This window comes from Rattus norvegicus (assembly GCF_036323735.1).
Source record: "Rattus norvegicus strain BN/NHsdMcwi chromosome Y unlocalized genomic scaffold, GRCr8 chrY_unlocalized_3, whole genome shotgun sequence".
Classification (NCBI taxonomy): Eukaryota; Metazoa; Chordata; class Mammalia; order Rodentia; family Muridae; genus Rattus; species Rattus norvegicus.
In genome coordinates, this window is record NW_026947389.1 from 452,732 (window position 1) to 479,641 (window position 26,910).

Consider the following 26,910-nt stretch of genomic DNA (forward strand, 5'->3'; position numbering starts at 1 on the left):
CTTTGGCTTTTTCCTCTGGCGTCCAAGATGTGTGTGCAGAGAGCAGTCTCTCCTTTTTTCCCAGGCTTGTCTGCCACTCTGATGGTTTAGCTCTCCCTCCCACGGGATTTGGGTGCAGAGAACTGTTTATCCGGTCTGTTTCCTTCAGGTTCCGGGGTGTCTTAGGCAGGGGTCCTGCTGCTCCTGGGCCCTCCTACACGGGAGCCCAGAGGCCTTATACAGTTTCCTCTTGGGCCAGGGATGTGGGCAGGGGTGAGCAGTGCTGGTGGTCTCTTCTGCTCTGCAGCCTCAGGAGTGCCCACCTGACCAGGCGGTTGGGTCTCTCTCTCACGGGGTCTGGGAGCAGAGAGCTGCTGCTGTCACGCTTTTCATATGATTCATGTGACCCAGTTGATAGCCTCCTTCATCTTATTCACAGATCAACAGGATGCAACTTTGCTTCAGAGCCTTCATGTCTGGCCACAGAAGCCAAGAGAAAAACGTCACAGTCAACAGTGATAATGTAGCCATCCCAGGGCATTTCCTCCAAGTTTTACTTTCAACTGTATTATTTTTTGCAGATTATGCTACTCTTTCTAGAAGGTCATGATGTGGGAGAACATTTGGATGCTGCCCCATCCACAGTTTAGAGATTTCTTACATAGAATCCTTCTCTAAACTTGCATACAAACTAACCATTTAAGCGCACAAACTGAAACACACACACACACACACACACACACACACACACACACATACAAACAAACACAAACACAAACACGGTATACAGATAATAGTGAAGAGCTTATTGAAGAAAAGTTAGGTCAGTTGGTATACTATATAAAATGGGAAGGGCTTTTCTAAAATCTATTACCCTAGAATGGAGGATGTGAAAATGGGAAAGAATTGTGTGTCGCGCTTTCCCCGCAACTTGGCCACATGAACAATGATGTATGAGACAATAGATCTGCATAGTCAAAGCCAAAGACCAGAAGCATACACAGTCAATTGAAGGTCAATACAGCTCATCTCTCTGATTCTAATGGAAGAGTTCAGTTGTTTCCCCCACCTCTCCTGAAGAGTATTTCATTTCAATCCAATGCTAGCACACTGAAGAATATTCAAGAACATACCTGACAGGTGATCTTTTGACCTAGGTTAATATAAACATGAAGCAAGAGTGTCAGTATTCCCAGAGCTCTGCTGAGCAGGGCGTGCTGTTTTCCTCTGGATCACTTAGTAATGCTTCAGAAATCCAAGAAGTCAGCCTTCTCAGACTTATTCACAGCTGCACATGTGGTATCTTGTCTTCACAACACCATAGCCTGTAGATACAGAAACCAGGATGAAAACTGCAAACTTCACCAGCCTACATTTCTTTGACAGATGCCCAGAATCTCTGATAGGTCTCTCTAGATCCACGACTATAGATAGGCATGCCTTGTAGGGGTATAACATGGTTGTTTAGTTTCCCCATCTACTGTTCAGAACACGTAGGGAAGTCAGTGAGGAGCCAGTCCTTGTTTTAGTTTACTAACTGACAGTTCTTCACTGTAGTAGAAAACTGCCTGCCAAAGGACACTTTTAGGACAAAACCGCAAGTAACAGATTTGGAAAGGTCTATACCAATCCTCCATCTGATAGAGGGCCATAACCAATACATACAAAGAACTCAAAATTTCGACTTCAGAGAGACAAATAACCCTATTAAAATTATGTTCCAGAACTAAACAAAGATTTCTCAAATGAAGGAAATCAATTATCTGAAAAGAACGTAAAGAAATGGTCATCGTAGAAAAGTAAATGAAAACAACTCTGAGTTTCCACCTCACACAAGTCAGAATGACTGTAATAAAAAAACTCAGGAGACAGAAGATGATGATAAGGATGTGAAGAAAGAGGAACACTCCTTCTTTGTTGGTTGGATTACAAACTGGTTCAAACATTCTGGAAATCAGTCTGCAGGATCCTTAGAAAATTGGACATTGCAGTAACTGAGGTCCAAGCCATACCACTTCCTGGGCATATACCGAAAAGAAGACATAAAAAAAAGACACATACAGAACAATGTTCATAGCAACCTTATTTAAAATACCCATAGGCTGGAAAGAACCCAGATGGCATTCATCAGAGAAATGGATACAGAAAATATGGTACATCTACACAATGGACTACTAATCAGCTATAAAACAATGATTACAAGAAAGACATAGACAAATGGATTGAACAAGAAAATATCATCCTGTGTGAAGCAAACAAATCACAGAAAAACACACATGGTATGCAATCACCAAACGTGTGTATTGACCCAAAAGCTCAAATTACTCATGGTACCATCCACAGACCACTAGAAGGTCAAGAAAAGGAACCCAACTTATGCTTGCTTCAGTCCGTTTTAGAAGGGGGAAAATATCTATGAGTTTACAGCAGATACTGAAGGAATATAAGAATATAAGATTGATATGAATATAGGATTGATGAAGCTAAGAAGTACATGCTGACAGGAAACAGATTTAGATCTTCCCTGAGAGACATAGCTAGAGCATGTCAAATACAGAAGTGAATTCCAGTGGCAAACCAGTGCACTGATCCAGACCTCCTGTTGGTAGATTTTGAGAAAGGTTTACAAGAACTGAAGGAGATTTCAAATCCCATAAGAACTACAATGCCAATGCACCAGAGCTTTCTTGTTCATTCAAACCAATATTCAAATCTGTACATGGAAAGACCTAAAGATCCAACTGCATATGTGGCAGAGGATGGCCTTGTTGGGCACCAATGTAAGGAGAAGCCGATTGTACTCCATGGGTTTGACTCCCAGTTAAAGAGAATGACAAGGGGCAGTAAGGGGAGTTTATAGAAAAAGGGGAGGATACTAGTTAAGCTCTATGGAAAGGAACTTGGGAAATGAAATAACATTTGAAGTGTAAATATGGAAATATCCGATTAAAAATTCATTAAAATTTCCTGAAAAAAAATAAAAAATAAACGAAGGAAAAGGAATAAAAACTTACTGACTCAGAAATCTTAAGGGTAACTGTTAGGGAATGCTACTCAGAGTAATAGTAGTGAAAAGAGTGAGATGATGAAGTCTCAACTAGAAGCAATTCTCCTTCCCAGATATCAGTTTCAGACACAAACTGCACTAAAGGAATCCAAAGCATGGAGGAGTTTACACTGAGCTGAGGACACAATACTTGCCTTTGCCTTCATCCTTAGCACCTTTTTGTTCTGGGCACAAAGAAAAGCCTTGAGCTCTCAGGAAAACTACTTTGTCCTTCCCAAGACTTAGCTTTTAGAATAAAGAAATTAATGATATAAACTCAATAACTTCCAGGAACCATAATAGGCAGGGAAGTCTACATACTTTGAGAGGCTCGCAGCTACTGATTCCTATATGTGGAAGGCTATGATTTAGGCTTTCTCTTTGAGGAACCCACTCAACCCCTAAGCAGGACTCACTGAGCTTTACCAAGGAGCACATATTTGTTCTTTTTATACCAAGACAGAAGGCCAGCTTCCTTCTCCCTATCCCTCCTCCTTGATCTTCTCTCTCACAAATGGCTGTTTACTTTGAATTATAGGCCAATTAGTAAACCCTAGAGGTAGAGGTACTTAAGGAATATCTGAGAGGCAGTTAATGTCACGACAACACTTGTGACATCACAGAAGAATCTACTACTCTCCAGGTTACAAGAGATTTTTCATTGAGGTCTTAATGGTGATGTGACTGAGAACTGCCTTGTCCTACCTGCTAAACAGCTTTCCTTACATTGACCAGATTAGAGGGTGCCCTTTCCAGGAGTGTCTCCTGTGACACAGTGGAAACCTTTACATACATCTCTCTAAACCTAGAGACTTCTCTTTGCTTCATTAGTGGTTACATATTCTGAATGGAGATAGTCAGGGGCTTGTTACTGGTAGAAAAAAATTAGGAACATGGAGGGGAAGAGATTCTTCTAGATAATATTTTTAATCCCAGTCAATTTCTGTGACATACAAATCAATTTTCTAGGTTTTCTCTGTTTCCTATGGCCAGTGTTTTTCCTACAGACCTTTAAATGAATGAATATTTTACTACATTTTCCAATTTTACATTCCTTGATAGTGAACTTTATATATATTTCTGAATGTTTACTCAAAAATTCCGTTTTCCAATTTCATTATTTTGCAATTTTTTTGGAACAAAAGTGGGCCCAGTTATAGAGTCATTATAACAGTGTAAGTATTGTGTTCCCATTTCAATGATAAACTCCCAAATCCACATTTTATCCAAAAATTACCAGACATCAGGAAAGCAAAGGACAACATGAACTATTGAATGTGTTTCTGTAGTCCCATTAGACATCAGTTCTCTAATATCTACCTTCCTGTGTTACCAGGGACAGACTTGAGGGTTTTGGATATTTTACCATGATTCTTTTTTCAGTCCAAGTCTAAGATTCAGGAAGATGGGCAAGGAGAGGGATGGCTTTAGGTCCATGGAAACATCAACTTCAATAGGTTCATAAGAACAGGAGGGAGCATATTTGACACTGTAATTTTTGGATTCTAAATTCTTGACCTAGATCTGCTCATTCATGCTAAATTTCCAAATAACCTCATAGCTGTAAGGACCATCAAGAATATATATATATACATATATATATATATATATATATATATATATACATATATATATATAATTTCATCCAACAAAATTAGATAAGAATGATTAAGCTTAGAAGTGCATGCTGAGAGGAACCAGGTATAGAACTTTACACAGTGACCCAACTAGAGCATGCCAAATACAGAATTGAATGCTAGTGGCAAACCAGTGAACTGAAAACGGACCTCATTTTGGTAGATTTTGAGAAAGGATTACAAGAGCTGAAGGGGCTTTCAATCCCATAAGAACAACAATGCCAATGAACCAGAGCTTTCTTTTACCAAACCAATATTCAAAGACTGTACATGGACAGACCTATGGCTCCAAAAGCGTATGTAGCAGAGGATGACCTTATTGGGCACCAATGGAAGGAGATGCCATTGGTCTTCCCTGGGATTGACTGCCTGTTCAAATGATTTTCAAGTTACAGTAAGTGGGGTAATAGAACAAGGGGAGGGGAACTGATAAGGGATTTTATGGCCAGGAAATTGAAAAAGGAAATAATATTTGAAATGTAAATATAGAAATATTCAATAAAAGAATAAAATTTGCTAAAAAATAAAAAAAATGAAAGAAATAAAAGAAAAGAAAAGTGCCAACTAATCACACTTATTGACTCAGAAATCTAAATGGTCTTGTCAGGGAATGATAATCAGAGTAATACAGTCGAAAGTCTGATGTAATGAAGTCTCAACTAGAAGCAATTTTCTCTCCCAGATATCAGTTTCAGACACAAACTGCACTCTAGGAATCCAAAGCCTGGAGGAGTTTAAATTGAGCTGAGGACACAATACTTGTTGTTTCCATCTTCCTTAGGAACTTTTCCTTCTGGGCAGAAAGAATAGAATCCATGAGCTCTTAGAAAATCAACTCTGTCCATCCCAGTACCTGACATTTGGAATATAGATATTAATGATATAAACATCTCTGATTTCCAGGAACCATAGCCAGCAAGTAAATCTAGATGCTACTGAGTGGATCCAGGCTCCAGCTTCCCACGTGTGGAAGGCTGAGATCAACACCATCTCTTCAATGAACCATAACTATTCTGAGAGAGCATTCAGTGAGCGTTCCCATGGACTACATATTTCTTCGATTTTTTAAACTAAAACAAAAGGCCAGCTTCATTCTCTCCATCTCTGATCTCTTCTTCTTCTTTGTTCACCTCCCAAATGGCTGTTTACTCTGAATTAGAAGACAATTAGTAAACCGTAGAGGTACTGAAGGAATATCTGAGAGGCAGAGCAGTCACAACAACACCTGTGACATCACCGAAGAACCTAAGACTCTTCTGGATAAAGAGATTTTTCAGGAAAAGCCTAATGGTGATGTCACTGAGAACTGCCATGGCCTTCCTGCAGAACAGCTTTCCTTACATTGACAAGATTAGAGGGTGCCCTTTCCAGGAGTGTGTCCTTTGACACAGTGGAAAAGATTACATACTACATCTCAATAAAGAAAGTGACTTCTCTTTGCATCATTAGTGGTTACATGCTCTGAATGGCGAAAGTTAGTTAGGGACTTGGCATGGGTAGAAAAGATCTAGGAACTTGGAGTGGAGGAGAATCTTCTGGATAATAATTTTATTCATTGGATCATTCCTGTGAAATACAGTTCAATTTCCTAGGTGTTTTCTGTTTCTTAAAGGACAGTATTTTCCCAACAGACCTTTAATTGAAAGAATATTGTATGACATTTTCTTACTGTACATTCCTTCATAGTGGACTTTACATAGATTCCTGAATGTGTATTCAAACATTCTGTTTTCCAATTCAATATTTTGCAATGATTTTGGCAACAAAGAATGCCCAGCTATAGAGTGAATATAAGATTAATATTGTTTACCTCTTCGAAATGATAAACTCCCAAATCCTCATTTTATCCAAAATTTATCAGACATCAGTAAAGCAAAAGACAATATGGACTACCTAACGTGGTTCTGTAGTCACATTAGATATCAGTTCTCAAATATCTTCCCACGGCCAGACTTGAGGGTTTTGGATGTTCTACCATGATCTTTCTTCAGGACAAATATAAGATTCAGGAGGTTGTGCTGGGAGAGGAATTGCTTGAGGTCCAGTGAAACCTCAACTTCAATAGGTTCAAAAGAACAATAGGTAGTCTATTTGGCATTGTCATTTGTGGATTCTATATTCTTGACCAAGTGGCACAGAATCCACGTTAACATTCCATGTACCCTCATAGCGTTAGGAGACAACAAAAGTGTGTGTGTGTGTGTGTGTATGTGTGTGTGTGTGTGTGTGTGTGTGTGTGTATATATATATATATATATATATATATATATATATATATATATATATATATATATATATATGCATGCCACCAAAACTAGAGAAGATTGATGAAGTTAAGAAATGCATTCTGCCAGGAACCGGGTGTAGATATTGCCTGAAAGACACAGCTAGAGCAGGTCAACTATATACATGAATGCTAGTGGCAAACCAGTGAACTGAAGACGGACCTCTTGTTGGAACATTTTGAGAGAGGATTACTAGAGCTGAAGGTGCTTTCAACACCATGAAAACAACAATTACAATGAATTAGATCTTTCTGGTACTAGACCAATATTCAAAGAATGTGCATTGACAGACCTAAGGCTCCAACTGCATATGTGGCAGAGGATGGCCTTGTTGTGCACCAATGGAAGGAGAAGCCCTTGGTCCTACCTAAGTTTCTCTCTCAGTTCATGGGCATGCCAAGTGGCCTTAAGGGGTATTAAATAATTGCAGAAACTGCACATACTGTGGCCATATTCCGGTATTCAGGACACAAGGAAATTAATTTGATTAATCATAGGTATGCAAGGAGATACTTCAGGAGAAGAAGAGGAAAGGGAACTTGGGCCTGACTGATGCACAGCATGAGTTCACCAATCCTAAAAAGAAAGAGGAGAGATGTAGTTCCTCATCTTAAAAAATGTGTAGAATCTTTTTAATGTTTTTTCTCTCCAAGCTTGGTTACTGGAAGATTGATATAATTTATTAATTTTTATTTACATTATAATTGTTGTTCCATTTCCCTGTTTCACCTCCAGGAACCAAGTATCTCATCCTTCTTCCCCTGATTCTATGAGCGAGCTCCTTACCCACCTACCCACCTACTCCCTCCCGCCTCCATTTCCTGACATTCCCCTACCCTGGGACATTGAGCCTTGACAGGATAAGGGACCTCTCCTTCCAGGTCGATCCTCTGCTACATATGTGACAAGAGTTATAGGTCAATCCCTGTGTACTCTTGGGATGTTGGTTTGGTTCCTGTTATTTCCTGTGGGAAGGTTATTTTTAAAGTTGTCACAGATATAATTTTAAGGAATCAAGTGCAAACGAGAGAGGAATGTGTTGTTATAAACCTAAGCACACATCTATGGAAGGAAACTAATTAGAATGGCCAGGAGTTCTTATGATGCCCTGCCATACTTTTCCAGATTTCCAGTGTTTTTTTCCCCTGAACTCAGCCATTTAACCTTAAAGGAAGGCCATTCTAAAAGAATCCATACACACCTCCTTGTGGTTTTCAGGAAATAATAAAGATAATATCCCCAAGGAGTGAATGGCTTATTAGTTTTAATAAAAAAATCTCAATTCACAGTGACAAATAACGGAATGGTCAGAAGAGACAGAGATAGACAACACATAAACAAATAAATGAATATAAGGAGACAATAAATGGTGGCTACAACAAAATCATGCACTTGGGAAAAGTGTCATTTGGAGACATCTCCCTAGAATCTTGATGTCTGTTAGAGGCAGTAAAAATGGCCATCACTATGTGTTCAACAGAAGGTTTTAGATCCAGTATTACTTCTAAAAGTAACAAAATACATGAAAATTTCTATAGGAAATGTAGACCAGGGTATCACAGGTCCCTCAATCACTCTGTTGAGTTTTTTTATCTTGGTTCCCTGTGGAATGCCTCAGGTAGCACCTTGAAAAAAACCTACACACATCAGGGTCATAGTACATGATGAAATGTATAATTTGCTCAAACTGGTTACAATTTCAAAAAGATAAATCTATGGCTTCACGATATTACAGGGTAAAATCGAAAGACCACTCAGAATGACCAAGGCGTGGAGGGAAATATTTTAGGAAGACTAACTCTAAATGCAAATTACCAGATTCAGTTTTAAAGAAAAAGTATACAAGAACAAAAATGCATCCTATTTGGCTAATGCTGGGGGAAACAAGAAAGTTTAACAAGAGTCAAGAACATGTGGTCAGCTAGGTCAACTTCAACTTCTCAGTTTCTAGAAGAGAGTTGGGTTCTCTGCCAGAAACATTATCAGGCCAGTTGGTAGAAACGAGAGACAGCTTGCACTTGGAAAAGATGGAGAGATGTTTGTCCTCATAGCCAATGTAAAAAGAAAATAGTCAAACTCGTGCAGAATGACAAAGGGTGCAAACCCATCAGGCATGGAGATTGGTATCTAATGAGGTGCTTCTGTTGGGGGAAGAAAATAAAACAGGGTAGTGAAGAAGGTATTTATAAATACAACCTAAGGTTGTATTTACACATGGTTGTCTATATAACCATAACTAGAGTAGAAAATGATTAATAATTGAAATCAATAATTCCTTCATATTTTGTTAATAAAGTGTTTCTATAGATTTTTGTGTTTTCTTTCCTCCATTTATTTATCATGCAATATAATATCAATTAAGACAATACAATCATTTTCATATTCATTTCAAATTTGAGATACTAAAAGAATGTGCCATGAAACCCATTGCACCTATTCTAAATGTATAACGTGTTTGACATTGTGGAATTGATAATTATATCACATTCAGTATAACTATGACCTGGTTAAATATATAATGCATTTCTATTTGTAAGTAGGATCATTCTATTTTATCAAGGCACCATTATAATCTGGTTATTATTTTCATTTACAAATTATTCACAATATAGGAAAATATGATGTTGTCTCAAGTTGACAAGAAGTAGACTCGTGATGGCTATTTTCGGTTGCCTACGTGAATGCAACAGGAATTATCTAAAACCATAAAATAATTGGCATATCTTTGAAGGACTTCTGGTTTCATTCAAAGTGACAAGATCTACTTCTAGTCTGAATATGTAAAATACAAAAACACACCATGAATCCAGATATTTAATCCTGCTACAATGTGGTCAATTCCTTCTATTGGAAGCCTATAGGAGGACAAGGAAGAAAGAAATGCTTGTTCTTATCCTGCTTGGTCTGTCTTGATAGCAAGTTTATTTCATTACTGGCATTAAATCTTAATTCGAAAGAATGTCAAAACCACTGAAGACAACTTAAGACATCATCCTTGGTGACACAGCAACTGGAAGATTCTTGACCTTAACTTTCACAGCCAGCCATTGTTGGATTAGCTGTACCAGAGCCTGTAAGTCACTCAAATAATCTCTCCTCTCCCCATATGTGCACAAAAACATACAGGCACACACACACACACACACACACACACACACACACACACACACACACAAACACACACACATATATATGTATATCTATATATGTATATATATGTATATCTATGTATATATATATGCATATCTCAGATACTTCTCTGTCTGTTTATCTACCTACCATGATACCTAGATACCTAGACATATAAGTAGACACATAGATTAATATTAGGTTGTGTGAAATCGGTATAGACCCAGGATAGAGTAGGTGCCTCCAATCATGTCACAGGTACTTGGTGCTTAATTCTTCTCAATCCAAGATATCTGTTACTGCTGTGGAAGCAAACTTACTCCACAAATTAGTCCTCACTTACACAGGACATAAACGAAACTGTGTGTGAGTTTATAGGTATCTTAAGAATAAAGTTAAAGAATGCCAGTAAAGTATTTGGGTTTCAATTAAGCTTCATGCATTTAGACTCTGTCTTTAGCACTACATTTCAAGGCTTAAACGATGCTTGTGTTCCCTGAGGCCTACCGGCACAATGGACAACCAGGAAGACACTGCTTCAAGCACTTGCCAGCAAATCCCCTGAAAGCACACTCTGCAGGAGTAAACTACACCCTGAATCTTGCACTCCATTTTCTGATGCACAACTCTGACTGCTTTCATGGAGACCAGCTCTGACAAGGACTAACCAAGAAAGATCCTGCCCCAATTCCTTGTGTAACAAGACCCCTTAAAGCACACTCAGGAACCTTAAATATCTCCCCATTCCCTAGGGTCCATTATCTGGAGAACAACTTCCACCTTCTTTGCTCTAGATTAATGTGGTAACTGGGTTCCCAAACAAAACCTATACTAGGTAACATAGAAACAATTTTAGGACCCAAAACCCAAGAGGCCGCATAGGCCGTAAAAGCCTGTGGATAGACCCCTACTGGGTTTGAACTTTTGCAAGTAACCTGTGCTCTGGACACTCAGAGCAGAAGTCAGAAAGAAAACAGGAATCAATGGAGTGGGGCATCCAAAAGCACTTTTCCAACAATGATAATCTCAGAAATCATCATGTAAATCCATAATAACTGCAAAACCAAGAGGGCTAAAGGGCAACATAAGATCACAATCAATAACACCCAGGGCAATTGGTATAACCATGTTCTAACTATACTAAAGCAGCCTGTTGAATATTAAATCACAGCTGCAGCAGAAAATGACCTTAAATCTAATCTTATGAAGATTGTAGCTAACTTTAAAGAAGTAATGAATAATCCCTGTAAATAAATATAGGAAAATAAAATCAAATGGGTGAAGAAAATGAATAAGATTGTTCAAGGCCTGAAAAGAAAAATAGAAGAAATAAGAAAAACATAAAATAAAGAAACCCTGGAGATGGAAACCCTACGTAAGAGAACAGAAACTATAGATGCAAACATCAACAAGAGAATACAAGAGATGGGAGCAGCAATCACAGGCATATAAGACAGATGGAATTAATCTATCAGCAAAGATAAATATTAAATATAAAACCTCCGGGAAATATGGGACACTATGAAAAAAGAAAAAAACAAACAAACAAACAAACAAACCTAAGTGCAATAGGAATACAAGGAGAAGATTCTCAGTTTGAAAGTCCAGGAACTATTTTCAACCAAGTAATAGAAGAAAACTCCCCTAAACCAATGGAAGAGATGTCCATGAATGTACATGAAGTTTACAGAACAAGAAATATGTTGGATTAAAAGAAAAGAAAACAAACAAATGTGTCCACATAATAATCAAATCTTAATATACAGAAAAATGATATTAAACGGTACAAAGAAAAAAGCCCAAGTAACAAACATAGGCAAACTTAACAAAACTATATTAATTTTTAACAGACAGTCTAAAAGCCAGGAGGGCCTAGGCAGATATCTTACATACATTAAGAGAACACAGATATAGGAAAAGATCACCATGGACTAAAGCTGGCATTAAAAATCAAGGAAAAGTCTCTACAAACTCATGTAAATTAAACAACTTTTTACCGAATGACTGATGGCCTCGAGAGGACATACAGAAATTAAAGACATTCTAAAATTCAGTGAAAATGAAGGAGTAGCATACACAATCTCATGAGAAACAATGAGAGAATTGCAAAGAGGAAAGATCACTACAAAAATGGCCTTTCCAATGCAATCAGAGAGATCACATACCAGTAACTTAAAAACACAGGGAAGACCTCTACAAGAAAAAAATCAAACAAACAAACAAACAAACAAACATGCCACAGGGGCAGTTATCAGAAGGCAGTTATCAAACTCAAGGCTGGAATCAATAAATAAGAAAAAAGAAGACAGTAATATTAAAAAGGGTCCCAAGAGTTGAGAAAATTAGCAACTTAGCCAATCTAATTCAAACGTGGAGGAACATTCTCCTAACTAACAAAAATGAAGGAAGACATAACGAGGAACAATGAGATAATTCAAAGAATCCTTAGGTTTTACTTCAAAAGCATATACTCGGGCTGGTTATTTAGCTCAGTGGTAGAGCGCTTACCTAGGAAGCGCAAAGCCCTGGGTTCGGTCCCCAGCTCAAAAAAAAAAAAAAAAAAAAAAAAAAAAAAAAAAAAAAAAAAAAAAAAAAAAAAAAAAAGCATATACTCCTTAACATTGGAAAATCAGAACAAAACAGTCAATTTCAAATTTAAATCAAGATCAGGTAAACAACTTGAATAAAGGTAAAGCCCCTAAGGAAATACAATCATTAAAAGTCTCCCAACTAAAAAAAAGGGTGCATAGCATGGCAGGTTAGAACACATGTGGGAATCCCCCTTCTCTAAGGTGAAGGATAAGGAGCAATGGAAGAGGAGCATGTGAGTGTGGGAATGGGATGAGAGGACTTGGGAAAGGCTGTAATCCAGATGCAAAGGGAACAGATGAAGGGAATTAAAACAAAGGAATTACTGGCCATATGACTTACTTCTCCCACAGATTTTCTTACTGTGTAGCAGTCTTCCTATCCCTAACTTATGTCCCTTGTCTCACACACCTGTGGGCCCCCCAGACATGGGCACAGAGCTGTGACACTGAAGAGCCTGGAGAAATATTTGTTGATTGTCTGCTGAGAAGGAGGCCAGCTGTAGAACCCACCTCCTGTCATATTTTGATTTTCGCTGTCTAGAAACCTTCTAGGACACTTTTCGAAGCTGATTTCTACCAATTGTGGATGACAGAATCTTTTCTTCAGTCCTTTAAGGGGAGAAAATGCAAAGCTGGGAGTGGGTGGGAAAAGCTGCTGAATCCTGAGTGCAAGTTTTGTGTGGAGTTCCTCTACTTGCTTTCTGGTAAATCAGGGAAGAACCAGGCAAAAGGGTGCTTTCCTGGTGTACTAGAACACTGTAATCTAGATTGTATGCAACAGGGCCACCAGGAGAAATGATGGTTAGGAAGGCAAGAAATCACCAAAGAGCCTTGTAAGAGTGCATTGTCCTTGGAAGTATGTCTGACTAATGCATAATGCACAGCAGCATCTATGCCTCTTTTTATGTCACAGTCGGAGCCTGGCTATATGAGGCAATTGTGGCACACTGACTGTCCACAGGACCTCTAGGACATATGATTCTTTTTACGCTAACCCTGATCTCTGTAAGGTGACCTTGGAGCTTTGAGACAATAGGAAGACATAGCACAAAACACACACACACGAACACACACACACACAAACACCACCACTTCCAACAACAACAACTACAAAATCAACAAAAATAAACAAAGAAACAAACAAACAAAAAACAACAAAGAGGTAATTTGTTGTAGAAAATAATTTAATCCCAATATGGTATTTTTACCCTGCCTTTGTGCATTTAATTCCCTGTTAAAAGACACACACATACACACACACACACACACACACACACACACGCATGCACACACACACACACACAAACACACACCACCACTAGCACCACCACCACCACCACCACCAACAAAAACAACAACAAACAAACAAACAAACAAAAACAAAAAACAAGGAGGTAGTTTGTTGTAAAAAATAATTTACTCCCATTCTGGTGTTTTTACCCTGCCTTTGTCCATTTTATTCCCTGATAAAACACACACACACAGACACACACACACACACACACACACACACACACACACACATATTTTATATTAAGATAAGCCATTTTGAGAAATCGAAATGCCCAGATATTTACACTTTATCTCATTAAAATCTATTTTCTATCTATAATTCCACACTATTACTATGTTTTATCTGGCCTTCTCTTGATTCCAATTGACCAGATGGTATGTCCATGCCTTTTTGAACCAAAAACCATTGCATGTTCCTCTTCTTTTCACTCTGTTCTCTCTTCTGGGTCTCATCTGCCTTCCTACCCCACCCTGACAGTAAATTCACCCTCAAGACTTCCAATAATCCGTTTTGGCTCCTACAAACATCACAAATACCTGTGTGTGTGCATGGGATTATGCATGTGCATGTGAGGGTCTGTGTGTGTGTGTGTGTGTGTGTGTGTGTGTGTGTGTGTACATGCATGCACACATTCACATGATTAAAACATAAACATTCTTTGAACATAAAAAGAAAACTCATAACTCATTTGAACCAGCATTCTTAGATGAGTTTAGCCATCATAAAAAAAAATTAATTTCGCAACTGGTGGTTTTTACATACTTGTTGGGAATGCAAACTCAAGTCCTCATATTTGCATGACAATGAAATCACCAACTATGACATCATCCAAACACCTTACAATTACATTTTATAAGCTTCTTAGGTTTACTGATGTGTTAGTTACAGATTCAGATACTATCTGTCTAAATACAAGTTGTATGGTTGCTTAGATATTTTTAAGAGTCCTCAGATGCCTGATAGTGCTGACTCGTGCCTTTAATTGCAGTACATGATCAAGTTTCTTTGTTCTGGGTGAAGGTCCTCACAATGACTCTGCATTGCTCTGGAATGGCCTCTTGTATTTACATTCTTTTGTGCTAATTTAGCAATAATCCAGAATCATCAAACCTAGCTGTCAAACATCACATTATATGATGTTTCCAGGTCAAGTGATTGCTAGGCCCTACTTGCCATGGCATATCACTGTGTTGAAAATCTATTGGAGCCCTCAGGAATGCTTCTTCAAACTTGTCATCAGCTGCTGTTGTAATACACAAATCCTATGATACATAGCCTTTCACCTGTGAAAAAGAATAACCTTTACAGCAGGCTGATTGTGTACCTTGTTGTACACTATGTTATTCTTTCAGCCAACACATGCCACTGTGTGCTTATTAGATGTCACAAACACTATGGGGATACATCTGGCTTTCCAAATTTCTCATATAAAACCAGGATGAACTTTATAAACCCTTTTTCAGGATCAGACCTTTATATAGGCTTTGAAACATAACAATAAACACTGATTTTCCTTATGGAAGAATAAATTCCTGACAAGAGGAGGGAGAGATTGCTGTCATCTCTGTTTAACAATAACCTCAGCATGCCATGTGTGTGATATGGAGTAGCTTCAATACTGTACTGTGGAAATAATATGATGTTTTTGGTGTACTCTGTCTAAATGACAGTGTGACATCCATATAGATTCCTGTCCTAACAAATATGGAGGCCTGAGGATTCATTCAGCTTGCTAAAGCCCCTAATAGAGGAACTTTGCTCACCAACTCCTTGTTGTTGTACCCCTTATTGAGCAACTTGCTAGTGGGTATCGAGGAACAGAACAACTTTGAGATTATATATATATATATATATATATATATATATATATATATATATATATATATATATATATCTCACCAATCCTACATGTGACAGAGGGCTATTACCTAATACATACAAAGAGTTCAAGAAGTAACTCTACAGAGAGACAAATAACCCTATTAAAATTGTGGTCCAGAACTAAACAAAGATTTCTCAACTGAGGAATATCAAATATCTGACAACCTTCTAAAGAAATGTTCATCATTTTTAGTCATCAAGGAAATGTAAATGAAAACAACTCTGAGATTCCTCCTCACACATGTAAGAATGGCTAAAATAAAAACTCAGGAGACAGCAGATCTTTATAAGGATGTCAAGAAAGAGGATTGCTCCTTCTTTGTTGGTGGGATTACAAACTGGTTAACCACTCTGGATATCAGTCTGGAGATTCCACAGAAAATTGGAAATTTCACTACCTGAGAATCCAGATAGAACTCTACTTGGCATATAATCCAAAGATGCTCCAATATACTTAAAGGACACATCCTCAACTGTGGTCATAGCAGCCTTATTTATAATACCCAGGAGCTAGAAGGAACCCGAATGGCATTCATCAGAGGGATGAATACAGAAAATATGGTATATCTATACAATTTTGTACTACTAGGGTATCAAAACCAATGATCTCAAAAAAGTTATAGACAAATGGAATGAACTAGAAAATATCACACTGATTGAGGTAACCCAATTACAGGAAAACACATATGGTATGAAATCATCATAAGTGAATATTGGCAAAAAATCCCAAGTTACCCAAGATGCAGTCCACAGACAACTGGAAGCTCAAGAAAAGAACACACAAAATGTGCATGCTTCACTCCTTTTTAAAAGGTGGAACAATACTATCTATGAATTTAGAGGAGAGACTGATGGAATCCCATTCAGATCATGCCGAACTTGTGGCCGAAATATATATATATATATATATATATATATATATATATATATATATATATATATATATATATATCACTTACCAAAATAGATAAGATTGATGAAGCTAAGAAGTGAATGCTGACAGGAACTGTACATAGATCTTCCATGTGAGACACAGCTAGAGCATATCAAATACAGAAGTGCATTCTAGTGGCAAACCAGTGAACTGAAAGCAGACAATAATGGGGGTTATAAAAGAGGAGGGGGACCTGTCAGAGATCTTATGGGAAGGAAATTGGGAAGGGACATAAGATTTGAAATGTAAATATAGATATACCAAATTTAAAAAGGAATACAATTTGCTAAAAAATAAAAAAATGAAAGAAATTAAAGAAAAGAACACTGTGAAGTATTCACAGCTATTGACTCAGAAATATAAACGTCATTGTAATGGAATGATAGTCAGAGTAATACTAGTGGAAAGACAGAGATGATGAAGACTCAACTAGAAACACTTCTCTCTCCCAGATATCAGTGTCAGACAAAAACTGCACTATAGGTATCCGAAGCATGGAGGAGTTTACTCTGAGATGAGGACTCAATATTTGTCTTTCCCTTCTTCCTTTGGACCTTATTCTTCTTGACGAAAAGAATAAAGGCTATGAGCTCTCAGGAAAACAACTGTGCCCTGCCCATCACTTGGTTTTTGAATAGAAAAAAAATAATGTTATAAACTCTCTGACTTTCAGGAATGATACGAACAGGAAACTCCAGTTGCTTATGAGAGGCTCCCAGCTTCTGATTCCCATATGCGGAAGGCTCACATGAAGGCTAACTGTTCAGATATCCCACTTAATCAATACTAAGGACTCTCTGAGCTATCCCAAGAATCACATATTTCTTCCTTTTTTTATACAAAGACAGAAAGGCAGCTTCCTTTTCCCCATCACTGATATCTTAATCCTCTTTTTTCTCCCTCCCTTATGGCAATTTACTCTGAATTAGAGGTCAATTAGTAAACCCTAGAGGGACAGCAGGAGTATCTGAGAGGCAGTTGCAGCCAGGACAACACTTGTGACATCACAGAAGCAGCTAGAGGCTTCCAGGTTACAAGAGATACTTACGGGAGGGCCTAATGATGATGTCACTGAGACATGTCAAGTCCCACCTGCTAAACAGATTTCCCTACATTGACCAGATTTGGAGTGCCCTTTCCAGGTATGTCTCCTGTGACACAGTGGAAACCTTTAGGTAGTCCATCTCTCTAAAGCTAGAGAAACCTCTTTGCTTCATTAGTGGTTACATGCTCTGAATGGAGAAAGGTAGTCAAGGTTTGGCATTGGTAGAAAAGATTTAGGAATATGGAGTGGAGGAATTCTTCTAGATAATAATTAATTCCCAGGTTCATTCCTGTGGTATATAGTTCAATTTTCTACATTTTCTTTGTATCCCAAAGGCCAGTATTCTCCCTACAGATATTTAATTGAATGAATATTGTATTTCACTTTCTTATTGTACATTCCTTGATAGGGGACTTTATAAATATTCCTTAATGTGTACTCAAAAATTCTGTTTTACAATTCCATTTTTGCAATGAATTTGGCAACAAAGGGGGCCCAGCTATAGAGTGAATATAACAGTGTAAATATTTTGTACCAACTTCAAATGATAAACTCTCAAATCCTTATTTTATCCATAATAGTTTTGGTGCATATATATGTGTGTGTGTGAGTGTGTGTGTGTGTGTGTGTGTGTGTGTGTGACACATGTCCAGCAGTCTCTGAATGGCCATTCTTTCAGTCTCCTAAAAACAATGCCTCCCTACCCCTCATATAGATATTTTATTTACCCTTTAAAGGAAGGACTGAAACATTTGCATTTTGGTCTTCCTTCTTGAGTTTCATGTGGTCTGGGCATTGTATCATAGGTAATTAGAGAATTTGGGCTGATATCCAATTTTCAATGAGTGCATACTGTGTGTTTTTCTGTTATTAGGTAACCTCACTCAGGATGATATTTTCTAGGTCCATCCATTATGCTTATGAATTTCATACACATTGATTTTGATAGCTGAGTAGTAGTCCATTGTGTAAATATAGGCCATTTTCTGTATCCATTCGTCTGGTGAAGGGCATCTGGCTGTGGAAGCATGGTCAACCTCAAACATCTCTGTCACTCTAGCAAGCAGATGTTGTCACAATTTCAAATCACATCAGTCACCGAAAATAACCTGGGTAAAAATCTCTTACAGAGGGATGGCAGCCATTACTGGAGAAGGAAATGGCTTTGATGTCCATTAGAAAAATCTGCTCATGCCATGCCATTCAGTCAACCCAAGCATTATGGGATGAAGAGATCTAGCTTTAGAGAATGAATGTTTAAAGTTTCCTTGGGAAATTTTAGCCTGTTCGCAATGGTTCACTGTTAACAGGAAATATTTGAAGTGGAATACTATACAGCTATGAAAAATAAGGACATTGTGAAGTTGTGGTCAACTAGATGGAACGAGTTGAGAAAATTGAAACTCCTCTGGGTGAGATCATTGAAGACCTTGAGAAAAAGGAACACTGGGCATGGATCACTGAAGAAACAGATATCCACAGAAAATACAAGAGACATGACTGAGGAAGAGACAGCTGTGTCTACTGGACTATGGATCAATGGTTAGAGCCCCTAAAAGGGGAGATCTCTATTAACAGAGTATTTGATCCACAAATACTGTAGAGGAAAGCTTGTTGGCATTTCAGAAACCAATGAGCCTATAAAGAAAACACACAATCTGTTTATTATAATTATAATCTATAAACGTGTATTGGGTAGATCTAATATTATCATAACTTATACCCCAATCATAAAACCCCTTGCTAAATGTGCATTCTCCAGGCCATATGGATTGTTTCCAACATTACTTCCTCCTCTTTATCTTCAGCCCTCTCCCTTCCCCTCTTACCCTCTTCTGCCTCTTTACCTAACACCACCATCAAACCTCCGGTACCAACTTTCCCCTCTGGCTATCAGTAATAAGCTCTAGTATTTACTGACCAGTTAAAATTTGAAGAAGGTTCATATGTGATCACCTGAGTCCAAGATAGGGGGATAGTCAGTGGCGAACCTCCTTTGATGAAGCAGATAAATATCAGGATACAACTTGCTTTTGCTGGTGGAAGAGCAAATCCATATACTGCTTTGCATATCTATCCAGTAGATTCTGAGAAAATGGGGAATATTCTTCTTAAGACACAGCTATACTACACCTGGTCTTATATCTGAAAAGACCTCTGCCATACCCCAAGGACATGTGCTCCATAAGGTTCCTAACTGCTTTTTTCATAATGAACAGAAAAGAGAAATAAGCCAGATGTGCCTCAAACAAATACTGGCTACAGAAAATATGGTTCATTTACACTATGCTATACTACACAGCTAATGAAAAATATGGACATTGTGAAGATTCGGTCAAGTAGATGGAATGAGAAATTATTATTCTGAATGAGGTAACTGAGACCCAAAATAGCATGTACATACTCATGTAAAAGAGGGTATTAGCCATAAAGTACAGAATTCACACACTATGATCTATGGAACCAAATAGGGTAAACATGAATAAAGACCCAAGAAAAATGCTTGAATTTCACACAAAAGGAGGAATAAAATAATGAGAGGAGGCAGGTGGAAGAAAAGGATTGGGTGGCTGAGTGTATGGGAAGGGAAATGAGGTTTGAGAATCATTTCTTGGGACAGATGGGCAAGAGGGACAGAGGGCCAAGGAAATAAACTGAAATCAGTGACTGTCCAGGGTGGGTGCTATCTGTATGATTTTTCTGCTGTCTGGGATGCGTGAGGCTATCCCTGCATCCAGGAGGGTGACTTTAGCTGAGACTCATAACAGTGGGGATACGGAGACTGAAATGGTCACTTTTCGTAGCCACAGAGGACCTAAGGTGGAAGGATAAGGACACAAATCCACCCCCAAAATATTTACCAAGAATTTGCACTTTCTATTAAAGACACAGGGACAGAGATGGAAGAGGAAATGAGGGAATGGCAAAAGGATAAGTGGCCGGATGTGAGACTTATCCTATGGGCAGACGGCAAACACATTATTTATGGTCCTTTCTTGTGTTTGCAGACAGGAGGGTAGAGTTATTGTCCTCTGCAGGGCTCCACCGAGCAGCCAACTGACACCGGTGCACAGATGCATGGCCAAATTTCGGATGGAGCTCAGTGAGTCTCACTGAAGAACTGAGGGAAGGACTGAGAGAGGCAGAGGAGCACAATGGTCTTCATGTGGGTTCACTAAACCCATCGCCTGTCTGTGTATTCTGTTTTCCTACCCAGGCTGCGTTTTCAGGACCTGGTGGGAGACGATGAGTCTAGGCCTGCAGAGACTTGATGTGCAAGAGGAGAGGTTACACCCATAGGGTCCCTCCACTCTCTCAGAGAAGAAGGGGAGAGGGTACAAGGAGGGACTGTAATTGGTGGGGGACTGGAGGAGTGTGGTGACAGGGCAGCATTCAGAATGTTACCTGGTGAATAGATGCAACCATTCTAGCAAGGGGCAAAGGCATGACATCATGGGTGTGGAGCATGACATCATGGTGGTTGGGCATGACATCATTGGGGTGGAGGAATGACATCATAGTGATCAAGGCATGATATCATGAAGTTTAAGAGGAAATAGGTAAAACTAAAAAAAGTCAGCACAGGAGGAAACTGAGATCTAGATACACAAACATGGCAGGCGTTTACCTATGCATTTTATCGGCTGTGAGATAAATCATATTCTATCTACAATCTACAAATGCAGAGAGAACACAGGAAAGAAGAACGCCCGTGAGGGGAAAAGCATCGACCTCTCTGAAAGGAAAACTGGAACAGGTTCTGTGAGTGAGTGAGGGCGAGTGAGGACAGGAGTGGAGGGTCAGCGGGGACGATGGAGTAATAGCGCGGTGCTGAGAGAACTGGCCAGAAATAGGGGATACGGTTTAATGTGAAAACTCGATGGAAGCACTGGTTAATTCATCGTGTCTAGAGGGCCACGTTCCTGAGAATTTAATCTGACAGAGATACAGAGTACGAACCTGTAATCTTTTGAAATAGAGCAAGTAGGACATCAGGGGTGGGGATGGGGCACATTCAGTGGAGTCAATTTCTGAGGAGATAAAGTGGAGATCCTTGAACAACAGACTGATGCTGGGAAAGAGATTATAAAGATATAGCAAATGAGGACTTCCTGGTACCTTAAACCTGCAACTGATGTAAATGCACACGAAAACCCCTTCCTCCTCTCCAAGGTTTATTTAGCCCTTGTTCATCGTGAGTAAAGTATATGCACACAGCCATAGCATGTCCCTGAATACCTTCTAACAGAGCTGTGACACTGAAATCCTTGGAAGAAACCAAAATTCACTTGGATGCAGACAAATCTTCTGCTGACTGACTATTTCCTGGTCCCACTTCATCCTTTCACACATGTTGTGCCCCTGGACACTCTAGGAAGGAGACAAGAGAAGTGTGTGTGTGTGTGTGTGTGTGTGTGTGTGTGTGTGTGTGTGTTTGTGTGTCTGTGTCTGTGTCTGTGTCTGGGTGTTTGTCTGTGTCTGTCTGTGTCTCTCTGTGTGTATGTCTGTTTGTCTAACTGTCTATATCTCTTTCTGTATTTCTCTGTGAATCTGTGTGTGTGTGAGAGCATGTGTGTGTGTGTGTGTATGGGTGTGTGTGTGTGTGTGTGTGTGTGTGTGTGTGTGTGTTTATCATCCATAAGCTAACCATCCTCACACAGACTGTCTGGATTCCTTTTCTTTTTAGGAGGTTGGCGAATCTTTCTCTTGTCCTAAAAGACCACTCTGGTTCTCAACTCTCTCTGTGAGGCCATGACAGGTTGAGTAATTTTCATGTGTGCGGAGTCTGCCCTATTGAAACTTGCTTTCCTGGATACAATATCACCTGAAAAACACATCTCAACTTTTACTATCCTTACTCCGTGATCCCTTGAGGGGTTTAGTCCATTATTATTGTTGTTGTTGTTGTTATTTTATTATTATTATTATTATTATTATTATTATTATTATTATTACAGGATTATTCCATTATATTGCTATCTGCATTGTTACTGGTGTGCTAAAGTTCATTGACGTCAGGAAGAAAGATTTTATTTCATATGAGTCCCATTGGACGGCCATGTCTTTGTTCTTGGAACTGAAAGATTTATTTGTATGCTCCCAAGAGCAAATACATGCAAGTACAGAAAGTTTCTTGCTCTTCAACATGAGAGAGACACCAAGTTAGGGAGGAATAAGACAGTTTTCCACAATGTTTCAGGCTTTGGGGATTGGTAGACATTACATAACCGTCTTTTTATTCATAGCAAGAATAGTCAAAATTATTAATAGAAGGCAGAAACTTTTAACAACATATTTTTGCTGGCTAACTTAAATTCACATATTTCATTTCTAAAACATTATACATTCTCTTTCAGGTTCTTCTTGAAATTCTTTGAAGAAGTGAAAACTGGGATGTTTATCTGTTCACATTCATAAAGCATCACCGTTGCCTTAGTATTGAACAGACAGCACAACCGTCAAGAGACAAACTGACTTTCTTGCCAAAGAAACAAATCTTCACCTAAATGGAGGCAGTTTCATTCTTAGGTACAGAAGTTTAAAATCCCCTGAGAATGCTTCCTACAGGTACCCTTTCCTTTTTATTGTAATATCCTAGGAAATGGATTTTCTCTTTGCATTTTGTTTCAAGTGTTAAGATCTACAAGAAAGTTTTGACTGTGTGTACTATTTGGAGATGTTGTCTTTTTTCTTTCTGGGTTGTAGACTCACAGGCATTTTCTAATCCATCTCTCACAGTAGGGGCTGCAAATGAGATTTGTCTTCAGCAGGAATAAAGGAAAGAACACAGGTAAGGTAATACATGACTCCCTGATGTATTATTCCCTCTGAGTCTGAGATGACTGTTCTCATCAACCTGTATTTCTAAACGTTAACTTTGAAACAAAGTACACTCACATGAGTGTAAGCCTTTGTACTTTACATTGTGTAAATATTTGCAATAAAGGGAGCTTTAAGGTATTAAAGTTGTGTGATGTGTGTAACTCTTTTAACAGATTCCCTTGTATAACTTAAAAGAATATATAAATGGTTTCCTTCATGTTGAATGTAATGAAGACAGTGTCTCTTCTAACAATATATGTAGTAATTTTGACCTCTATAAAAATTAACATGTTCATGTCTTCCCTAAACATCCACCACAATTACTTATGGGATAATTCCTACACTTACTCAGTGTTTTTTCCTAAATATTGACTTTAAAATGTATTTAGCATAATAGATATTGAGAAGGGTGGAGGGTGGGAGGAAACTGAATGGGAGGGGAGGTGGGGAATGGAGTGGCCTTTGGAGGAATTAGTTATAGGGAAAGCAGGTAAAAGAGAATGGAAATCACAAGTGTGGGGTGCACAACTCTAGGAGGTGCCAGAGACCTGGGAAAGGCGAGGCTACAGGGTGTCTATTGGGGGGACTGTAGCAGTGGGGATACAGATCTTTAATTTGCCACTTCTGTAGCCAGGAATGACTCCCAGTGATGTGACAAGGACAAAAACCTACCCACAAAACCTTCAATCCAAAATGAACACAGCCAACAAGATCCAGATACGAAGATAGATAGAGCAGACATGGAAGGAACTTCCAACCAATGTTTAGCTCAGATTGAGCCCTACCCGTGGGCAATCACCGATACCTGACACTATTAAAGATACTCTACCGTGCTTGCAGACACAATCCTAGCATAACTGACCTCTCTGTGACTCCACCCCCCAACAGCTGAGAGAAATAAGTGTAAAGATTCACCACCAAACAAGAGCTGGAGCTTGGGGAGTCTTTAAAATTAAGGTGAAGAATCAAGGCCCAGATGATATGTGGGACTCCACAGCAAGACCAGTAGAGTCCACTCACAGTGACACTTGGGGTCTGCCAAAGACTGAACCACCAACCAGAGAGTGAACATAGACTGAACCTGAGCTCCCAGGACATAGGTAGCAAATGTGTAGCTTTGTCTTTTTATAAGTGCCCCGGACAATGAGTGTTGGCATCCCATGAAGATGGAGCACCCATTTTGGGATGTAAAGTGAGTAAATAAATAAATGAATTTTAAAAACAAATATCCCATCTACAGACAACATGTTTTGGGAAGGCCCAATACTAGCTGTTCTGTACCTGCATGAAGACAAAGCCTGTGGAGTGCCTATATCCTTAGAGGCCATAATCCTTTTCATTCTCTTCTTCCATCAGAGTCCCCAAGCTCCACCGTGGTTTGACTAGATGATGCCTGCTTCTGTCTGAGTCAGCAGCTTAGTGGAATCTCACAGAGGGAAGCCATGCTAGACTGCTGTCTGCAAGCATAACAGAGTCACATTAATAGTGTAAGGGATCGGTGCTCATCCATTGGGTCTCAATCTGCAGTAAGCATTGGTTGATCATTTTTCACTATCTTCTCTATGCACAGCCCTTTCATTTCTTGTGGTCAGAATGAATTTTGTGTCTAAAGTTGGTGTCTCTTTATCATTCCATTTGGGTTGCTCTCTGGCGACAGCAGATGGTTTCTTTAGGTCCATATCACTGAGACTGATTCTCAGCTAAGGAAACACCCATTGATTAATGGGCATCTCTTACCCCAGCTCTCTGCCTCTTTCTGGAAATCACTTCTAGCTCCCCACCCCAATCCATCTAGGCTGCTGTGTCTGGCCTCAGTATCAGAGGATGTGATCATAGAGACTGGATATGCAAGGGGAGGAGCTACCCGAGGGTTCCCCTCCTGCTCTAAAGAGAAAGGGATGGGCAAAGGATTGTGAGAGGGGTGAACTGGAGGGGGGCAGGGTGCAGCATGTAAAGTGAATAAATAAACAAATTAATGTGAAAATAACTAAGTCTACTTGAAGGTAAGAAGCAGGTGTGTGTGTGTGTGTGTGTGTGTGTGTGTAAGTAAGTATGTAAGTAAACTTGAAGGTAAGAGCAGTTGTGCGTGTGTCTCTGTGTGTGAGTGTGTGTGTTTCTGTTTTTATGTGTGTTTGTGTGAATATATATGAAGGTAAGAAGCAGGTGGGTGTGTGTTTAATAAATTATCACATTTGAGAAAACAGTGGTCTATGGTGAAGACAGGACAGCTTAGGAACTATATTTACAAGAAGTGGCATTTGCTTAAGATGAAGAAATGATTTGGTGATTAATAACATTATGTGTTCTTCAAGAGAATTCAGGACCGAACCCTAGCTCCCAAGTGACAGTTCACAAGTGGCTGTAATTTCAGCATCATGGAATCTCACACCCTCTTAAACCTCCTGGACACTAGGCATGGATGTATTGCACACACGAACAAGCAGATAAAACTCTTACATATGTACAACAAAAAGTATGAAAACAGAAGAGCAGTTCCTTTTTCACATAATTTGATTTTGGTGAATATTCATAGTGATAATCACAGTCAAATAAACACTTTATTGATCTATAATGCAATCAAAGCCACTAAGGTTAATGATCACATGAGTCACTTAAAATCTATTTATTTAAAAATTTGCAATAAAATATGCAGTTATTAAATTAAAATTTTATTAATATACAATTAAACATTAGTATTCTCATATAGAGCTGAAAATAATACTTTCCACATATTTGTTTGGCTTTTATAAATATTTCAGTTTGTGGTCTGTTTGTTGTTGGTTTTTGTAGGAGTTCATTTCCAGGTATTAACCCATAAACTCTATAAACTCATACCGAATACACTACAGGAACTGAGGCTCTCTTGTGTTGAATCCAGGAAGGTTGCTCTCTGATTTCCTTCTTATCTGATCAATTTTATCTACGTACATTACAAGGATATTTTTTCCTCTTGGATTCTTCCTGTTTTGTAAAGCTGATAGTTGTTAGCTGATAAGTGGAGATTATTTAATATTTGAAGATCATTTTTGAATGATATTTCCTGATGTCTGCATTATCAATGTTGTAGATTTTCAAATGCATGGCCATATGAACAGCTATTCAGGGACTGAACATGCCTTATAACTCCTATTGTTTTGACTCTTTGAAAGAAGAAATCAGAAAAGGATGGTGATTGGGTTAAGGGAATCTGTGGGGGAAAACAGGAAAAATGACAGCATTTGAGACATAAATAAATTAATAATATGAATCAATACAAAAAATAAAGC

The 26,910-nt window shown here is 38.7% G+C and overlaps 1 long non-coding RNA gene across 1 annotated transcript; it reads right to left on the reverse strand.

Annotated features, from left to right (window-relative positions):
* On the reverse strand, positions 1 to 26,587 carry LOC134484687 (uncharacterized). The gene is made up of 3 exons (XR_010062336.1): positions 26,480 to 26,587; positions 24,926 to 25,101; positions 1 to 1,304 (listed from the first exon to the last, which is right to left on the reverse strand). It is a non-coding gene; the product is annotated as an uncharacterized LOC134484687 (long non-coding RNA).
* Positions 26,588 to 26,910: the final 323 nt, after the last annotated feature.